The following is an 8311-nucleotide window of genomic DNA, read 5'->3' on the forward strand; positions in this document are numbered from 1 at the left end:
GCTGTGGCTGTTGGAAGAAATAACTTGTGCTTCGACGAAAAAGATGAGTTTTGTAGTGAAAGTGTCATTTGTGCGTGAATTTGCCGTTTTTTTTTGGGAAAAGGTGGAGGCGTCGTAGAGCACAGGTCCACGACAATTATTCGGCCGTAGCCGGATTTTAGCGGTGTTTCTTGAGCTGTTTCAGATCTGGCTGGAAGGAAGGGACTGTGAAGTGTGGGGAAATTAATGTGCTTAGTGGTGATAACGTAGAATGGATGCTAGATTTGTAATTTTGTGAAATTCATTCAAAAATCCAAGATGGCAGCCTTCATAGGAAAAAAGTCGAACGGCCAGAAGAAACGAAGAGCGTGAGAGCAAGAGCATTCAAAGAGAGGGAGATCCGTATTAATGTGGGCGAGAAATTAAAAAGAGCGGGAGAGCGTTGAAGACGCAAGTATTTTGTGAGGTTTGAGAAAAAAGAGCGGGAAAGCACTAAAAGAGAGGGAGAGTTTTGGTGACTCGGGGTTCGATCTGTAGGCTGAGTGGTGTGAGAGTGTAAAATGCTCGCAGAAGAGAAAATAAGAGAAGCGAAAAAGGAGAGAGAGGCTGAGAAATCTTTGGCGAAGAGGAACAAAAAACGGAGAGCAAAAGAGAAATCGAGAGCGGATTTGGAATGGTTGGCAAGGGGGCAAGATGAAAGCCAGCCATTCAGCATTTGGTTAAGTGTGATTGAGATGACACAGACAATCGGAAGTAGTTTTGGTCTCGATACATTGAATATTGTACAATTTAAGGCCGGTTTGGTTTGTTCATGTGATTTGAGTGGAAAACATGTGGATCTTGCGCGTGTGGATTTTCGAAGGCGGCTGAGTTTATTTGAAGAAATGTTAAGTTTTCTGCTTTTAAAGCACCGACACAGGGTTGAAGTGCCCCACGAAAGTCGACGTCGCTGTCATCTTCATCGCTGCAACTTGGTGAGTTCGTTTCATGCTTTTGTCTTTTTGTAATTTTTCATTTCATTTTCGTTGTATCGCTGTTTAGATTCGATTGTGAGAAGTGGGACCTCGCGGTTACTTTGCATCGTGTCATTCGGAGCCTTTTATTTGATATTTTATTTTTCAGTCCTTCTTTTATCATCGTTGATCGGAAGGCACGTCGCCGGTTTAGTTCGTTTAAGTTATTGTTTTAATTTCATCACAATCGTTTACGCGGTGTCCTGTTTTCTTTTTGTTTAAATTCGTTGATCGTAATAATTTGAGTTGGAAAAGAGTCGCACGATTGAAAAGTTTTTTTGTCGGTTTCGTTTCGGGCGCGTTTTTAGAGGTGAAATGGGATAATTGCGGGAGAGGAAGAATCCCGAATGTTCATGCTGACATTTAGGATACACCTTTAGCGCGCGTTTTTGATTTTTTTGATTCGATTACCTCGCGGTTACTCTGCAACGTATTTTTTCGGAGCTTTTGTTTTTTTGATTTTTTGTCATAAGTCCTTCTTTTATCATCGTTGATTTGAAGGCACGCCGCCTTTTTAGTTCGTTTAAGTTATTGTTTTAATTTCATAACAAACGGTTACGTGGTGTCCTGTTTTCTTTTCTATCGATTTGATGAAGAGTAGCGTCATTTATTACTATTTTTTGAAATTTGCTCGCGTTATCTAAATTGTACAAACAGTAAAAATATACTAATAAGTCCAGCCCATAGCACTACTGCTCGGTTGGCACGCGTTCGATTAAAAACTTTTAAATAATCAATTATTTATCTTTCCGCAGCCGGCTGCCTAAGATTTAAAATTTTCAACCGATAAACAAAATACTCATGGTCACATCACTGCCACTCGTGAATCCTGACCTCATACCCATCTACTAACCCCTCAAAACTCATGTGATACTTTGTCGGAGAAGCAGTCGATTGGGCGGTCTCTATCACTCAAGTATCGGACTAACATTCCCATCCACTTCCCCGTGACCCTACCACTGGTCGTGGCCGGCGCCGGTATTGATCAGCATGATAGGGGCCTTTGAGAAGTTGCGAAGCGAGGAAAGATAGCACCCACTTATCTTCCACGGCTCGTGGATGTAACTTCTGGAGGTCCTGGTCAATAACGGAGTAGCAACTGCGGGTGGGCACCTATGCTTATGCTTATGCTTATGCTTATGCTTATTGGAAATTCATGATATTTAAAAACTTCAATGACTATTTTATTTTATTTTTTTGCTAACGATGGATTCTGCAAAAACTTAAAAACTTTTTTTTTAATTTTGTCAATTATTTTTTTCTTATCGAACATCCAAAATGAGAAACCATAAAAAATTCCTATGTTTTATTATTTGGTGATGTCATTTTAAATGTTGCCCTTTACCAAAAATCTAGAGTTTTTTTAATAGGTCTTATAAAAATAGAAAACACAATAGCTTATAGGACCTTTTTAAAAAACAACTCTAGAAATAATTAATAATTAAAATTGTTGCAAATTTCAAATTGCGATTAGTTGATTTCACTTCATTTCCCAAAGGAAATTTAGAGTTAAAAAAAAATCAATTGAAAATTTTAATTAAAGTAAGAAGTTATGTTTAATTTTAAAATTGTTGCCTTTTGCCGAATTTTTAAACGAATTAGGCCGATGCTATTTTTGATTGTGTTTCTATTTAAAAAAACTAATGGTTTTGGAGACAAAAACTTGAAATAAATATGTAATTTTGCAGAACCTTATGAAAGATTAAAAAAACTGAAAAACAAGTTCATGTTTACGGTTTAAAAAAAAAGATCTAGGTCTTTTTCAACAATGTTTGTATTTGAAGTAAACGGTTTTCTGGTTATTTGAAGATAACATCTTCTTAGATAATTATACAAAATAATATTTTTGCTATAAAATTAAAAAAAAAAGTTTTCTGCCTTGACCAGAGCCTACAGACGATCATTCACAAGATCAATACATTTTATAAAAATAAAAACAAATAAAAGCTCGAGCTTTTCAAAAAGTCATTATTTATCAAACATAGACATTTGGGTGTTTTGGAATAGATTACAAATTTAAGCTCGATCTGACCACGGGAACTCCTTCTTGTAAGCCCTTGAATGTTGTTTAGGAAAAATATGTAAAATGTAGTTGTTCAATCCCTATGAAATCTCAGATGCTGGATCTTAATTAAAGTTGAAACAACTTTCCGAAGAGACCATAATTTATAAATTCTTGAACTCTCAAATTCCTCCATTCAGGGTTGTTACGGAGAAGCGAAAAAAAATCCGCGCCACCCCAATCCGTGCAAAACCCGCGTCATTTTAAGAAAAATAATTTTGCGAAAAACATACAAAAGAGTTTCATAATAAATTCAATTTTGTAATCTCAGAAGGCAGAATCAAGAAACGCTGAAAATACCAAAATATAACTAGAGGGAAAGGCAAAACAAACATTTGGGCAAAAAACAAAATAAAAAATTTCAACATTAAGAAATTAAGATCTAAAAACTGAATCAAATCTAAATAAAGAAAAATAATAAAATTTTAAAATTGTAATAAATCCTCGATCTTGAGATTTTAAATTTAAGATAAAGTTCATACTCGATGATCTTACCAAAGCGTCACTTAGAGAAATCGAAGCAAATTTTCCTACATCTTCTTCTCAAAATTTCTCTAACCGAAAAAATAACTCCAAAAATACTTCAAATTTTATCAAGTTTTCTAAGATGGTAACAAGAATGGCAGCATTCAAGAACCTAAGAATTTGAGAATTTAAGAATTTAAGAATTTAAGAATTTAAGAATTTAAGAATTTAAGAATTTAAGAATTTAAGAATTTAAGAATTTAAGAATTTAAGAATTTAAGAATTTAAGAATTTAAGAATTTAAGAATTTAAGAATTTAAGAATTTAAGAATTTAAGAATTTAAGAATTTAAGAATTCAAGAATTTAAGAATTTAAGAATTTAAGAATTTAAGAATTTAAGAATTTAAGAATTTAGGAATTTAAGAATTTAAGAATTTAAGAATTTAAGAATTTAAGAATTTAAGAATTTAAGAATTTAAGAATTTAAGAATTTAAGAATTTAAGAATTTAAGAATTTAGGAATTTAAGAATTTGAAAAAATAAGAAATCAACAACTCCAAAATATCAGAAATGCAGAATTTTCAAAATTTAGAATCTTTATTAGAGTTTAACAAAAATGACTTTTTGACGGGCATTCAGGGGTTTGTTCCGGTGGGCATACTGAGCCCAAATCCCAAATATGAGCTTGATTGGACGTAACAGGAGCTGGCGCTCCGCCCTTCAATTTTAAATGGGATTTAACCCATAAAACAAGATTTTTTTCAAATATGTCTCTTTTTGAGGCATTTTGACCACTAAAGTGTTTATTTTCAACATCACTGGCGTGTAGGCCAGATCCTTGCGCATCTTTTGGTATATGTAACATTGAAGTTTGGAGCATCCTGGAGCTCGGTACAGACCTTCAAAGTTAACCTTTTTTTCGAAAAATTGGTCCCAGCAAAATCAAATGGCGTCTCGGGCGTCGCGAGGTGCGACGCGAATCTTTTTCGCCGGGGACGATTTTTCGAAAAATTATCAAACTTTGAAGGTCTGTACCGAGCTCCACGATGCTCCAAACTTCAATGTTACATATACCAAAAGATGCGCAAGGATCTGGCCTACACACAATGTGGCAAAGTTTGGCCGGGAATACATTCAAATACATCATCAAGGGCGAATTTTCAAAAAGAAATGAAATTTTGTAGTAATCTTTTTAAGATCATCGAAATTCCCTGACCCAGCTTAAAATTCCCTGACTTTCCCTGACTTTTCCAGGTCAAATAAAATTCCCTGACAATTCCAGGTTTTCCCTGACTTTTCCAGAAATCGACACCATGCGCTTTTAATTTCTCGATAGGATAGACTCTTTGTTTACGTTTCGACATTGACTTATTTACATTGTTTTCAGCAGATTTTGGACTAAAATTTAATGAATATAGAAGTCTAATCAACATAAAATAATTTAAAATGTATTTTTCCTGCGTCAAGCAGCACATGTTTGAGCTCATAGACTCATTTGCTTTAAATGGTGCCCAGAATGTGAATGTCAGCCGTCAGAAAAGCTTGTTTTAGGAAAATTCACAAAAAATACCCGAAAATAATCTTATTTGAAATCAAGTTATGTGAAACAGTTTGACGTAGGACTAAATTATAACTTGACGTAGGATCACTACTTTTTTACATTTAAATAACATGTTTGTAAACCGTCAGCAAACAAAACATATTTGCATTGTATTGAACCGATATGTTTTTCTACAGCTTCGCATAACTTTTCTCTCCACCAGCAGCAGTGTTGGCGAACCCTAAAATGACAGCAACGATCGCACACGTCAACGAAGTTTGCCCGTGCGAGGGTGGCAAACCTTACCAAAACAACAACAACAACAAAAGAAACAACAACAGCAAATTGTGTTGCTTTTCTTTTGATGAACTTCTTCGCTTCTGGCTGCCTGGCCTACCTCGACCACCAATACCAGAGCCAAAGCCTCAAACCAACACACGCTCACAAATCACGACGCATGTATTGTGGTTTTGCTTTTTTTTATTGAAAGATGATTTACCAGGCGATTTACCGGGCCTGCTGCACTCGCACTTTCTGGATGATTGCCCAAGCGCGCGAGCAGGGTGAGGTGTGGAAATTGGTCTCCGATTTTCGCCCGGTCTATTCCCGAGATTTGGGTTGCGAAATTGATTTTCACTTTCGTGGAAGAAAAGCCCACTCTGTGTGGGCTGTGTGTCTTGGGTTTGCTTTCTTTTCTTTTTTGTGTGGGGAGGTTTCTTCTTTTTTGTTCGCGGTAAATTGAGCAGTGGAAACGCGCTGATAGGCTTTAAACGAGACTTTCCTGGCGAGTTTGCAGACTGGGTTAAATTGGTTAATTTGGCCGGGCATTAACCGGACTTTTTAGGTGGTAATTTGATCGTTGTAAGGGTTAATTGGTGACCTAGAAACTACGATCACAAAATGGTGTACGTAGCTTAGGAATTTAAATTCAAGGAAAGATACCTGATTTTCTACAACGGAACAGTACTAGATGTAAGATTCGAAATATTTGACAATCTACACTAAGTTAACGGACCGCGCGACAGTCGCATTAATTCGCTGTGTGGTTTTCACCACAGTTGACGCACTTGACGTGCACTTTATGCTGATGGACAATGGTTCTCAACGCACATTCCGCACCGGGTAGGAGATTGCAGTTTCTGGAACCGTAACCGATTTTTTGACAGTTTGGCATTGGGCTGCGTCGATCGGATTCTTCATGTAGAATCGCCACGTCACAAAGAATCCGTCCAGTGCATTTATCCGCCGAAGGGTCTGGATTTTGACGGACTCGTGATCGAAGTACAGGAGGTACAACGTGTAGGTACCCGTCAGTGTAGTCAATCTCGAAAGTATCTTTATTTGACGTCTGCCAGATGCCTCTTCAGGTTGGAGATCGGACAGTCTTGATATCCCGGGGACTACTAGGACCTCTGCAGGAGCAAATGTGAAGAATCTGAAGTTTAGCACAAGTTTAGCAACTTCAACTCCTTCACTACCTTGTCGAAATTCAGTTTGTTCTGAGTAATCACTACCACTGATGTTTTGCTAATTTTCAGACAACATTCGAAACGTCAATACCCATCATCAACCTTGAATAATAACACTCAAAATTCCCCCATTGACAGACGACCTCGCGTCGATCCCGTTGGCCGCCCCGGGGTCACGCAACCGTCTTGATTTGTCAGCGCCCAAACCCTCATCCGTCAATCACAAATATTGTTGCGGGCCCCGATGCGTTTTGTTGTTGTTTTTTCCGCTTATTCTCTATGACGACCGACGACGACGTTCCAAGCTCGAGTTTCCTTTCTTTCAACCCAGAGTCCGTCAGTGTGTTGTTTTTCTTGTTGCTTGCGGCTTTTGGCCACCAATACCAGCGCACACAAGTGCTGCAGCAGTAATGGTATGGCGGCGACGGCGATGGGAGCAACCCCGGGTTTTGGGAGTGTGCGTGAAGGGACACGCAGTGTTTTGTTACATCGCGGCTGCTTGGATGTGTGTTGGTGAGTTGATTAATCGTCGTCGTCGACGACGACTACGATTCCAATCATCCAAGAAGTCGTCGATACAATCGCGTTCGCTGCGATTTTCCCCATGAATTGGCGATAACAAGTTGCTCTAGCGATGGCTAAGTTTGACGTTTGGTCTTGTCTTGGTCTCAGATTGTCCGTTCCACGCGAAAAGGGAGCCAGAGGGAGAAAGCAACAGCTGGACATATTTGGGAAAAGCCCTCTCGCATAACGACGATGACGATGATTAGCAAAGAACACTTACTTCTGGATGGAGCAGGACGCACAGTGTCTCGCTGTCTCGCTTTCGCTCGTTAGCACCAACACACGCACACAGTGTCGCGCAAAAACCGATGTAATCTCGGTTATAAAGTGTTGATTGTGTGTAAGGATTCCCTTGTTTCGGTGTTTCCAGGAACAGTGTGTCTTACGGCCAGCGATACGCCTTTTTTGCGATTAGCAGACTTTGTTCAGCGCCTACTGCTGATGAACTAAGCCAAATTCCTTCCTTTTCCTCAGCAAATCTTCCGAAATTCGAGCCTTCGCTACTTCTCCCTAATTCAAAAGTGAGAAAACAATACTCTTCACTCGCTCACGTACTCACTCACTATCGTTTCCACTCCCTCCGCACACACTCGGGGGCAGTAACAAGGGGCCTTTACACTGTGTGATATGTGTCTCACCACCCACGCACTCGCCCAAAATTGCACACACAACTAGCCTATTGTTCCAAACACCCCGAAAAATAACACAATACCAACGAATCACACCCTCACTCACGCGGCGATCGCGCAAAAACAAAAAAAAACGAAAAACGCTCACGGTGTTGCTATTGTGTGTCGGGCCAGAACCCAGGCAGACATCGGACAGACACGGCGAACTGGCGACAGGCAGCGGACCAGAGACAAACAGCACCGACGACGGCAAAACTCGCACTAACGTCGGCCGCGCTCTGACTTCGGGCGCTCGGAAATCTCGCCTGTACCATGGCGGATGGCACCAATACGAAGACACTGGAAGTTGAATGAATACGCGCGGGTTGTGAATGGTGTTTGTGTGATGTTGTTCTGTGGGTGGTGGGTGGTTGTGGTGTGTGTGAGACATCTATGATGGCTGGCTGCGTGCTGATGGGAGGCGTTAGCGTTAGTGTTCCCGGTGATGGAAATTCGTCAAGATGGTGGTGTGGAGGTTGTTTGAGGATTTACTGCTATTCTTTATATTTACAGATTTGGAGAAATTGGTTTCAACCGACGTTGGAACAAG

At 39.4% G+C, this 8311-nt stretch overlaps 1 protein-coding gene across 4 annotated transcripts in view; it reads right to left on the bottom strand.

Moving 5' to 3' along the window:
- The window catches only part of LOC6047652 (ras-related protein Rap-2a), a 273455-nt gene extending 265462 nt beyond the window's left edge, over positions 1–7993 (bottom strand). For 2 of the 4 annotated variants that reach the window (XM_038250213.1, XM_038250212.1), the window contains exon 1: positions 7871–7992. The gene's annotated coding sequence lies outside the window, so the exon portion shown is untranslated. Of the gene's footprint in view, positions 1–7313 lie in introns of all 4 variants that reach the window. The other 2 variants (XM_038250214.1, XM_038250211.1) reach the window with 2 other exon arrangements.
- Between the last annotated feature and the right edge of the window lie 318 nt (positions 7994–8311).

Source organism: Culex quinquefasciatus, chromosome 2 (genome assembly GCF_015732765.1).
Source record: "Culex quinquefasciatus strain JHB chromosome 2, VPISU_Cqui_1.0_pri_paternal, whole genome shotgun sequence".
Classification (NCBI taxonomy): domain Eukaryota; kingdom Metazoa; phylum Arthropoda; class Insecta; order Diptera; family Culicidae; genus Culex; species Culex quinquefasciatus.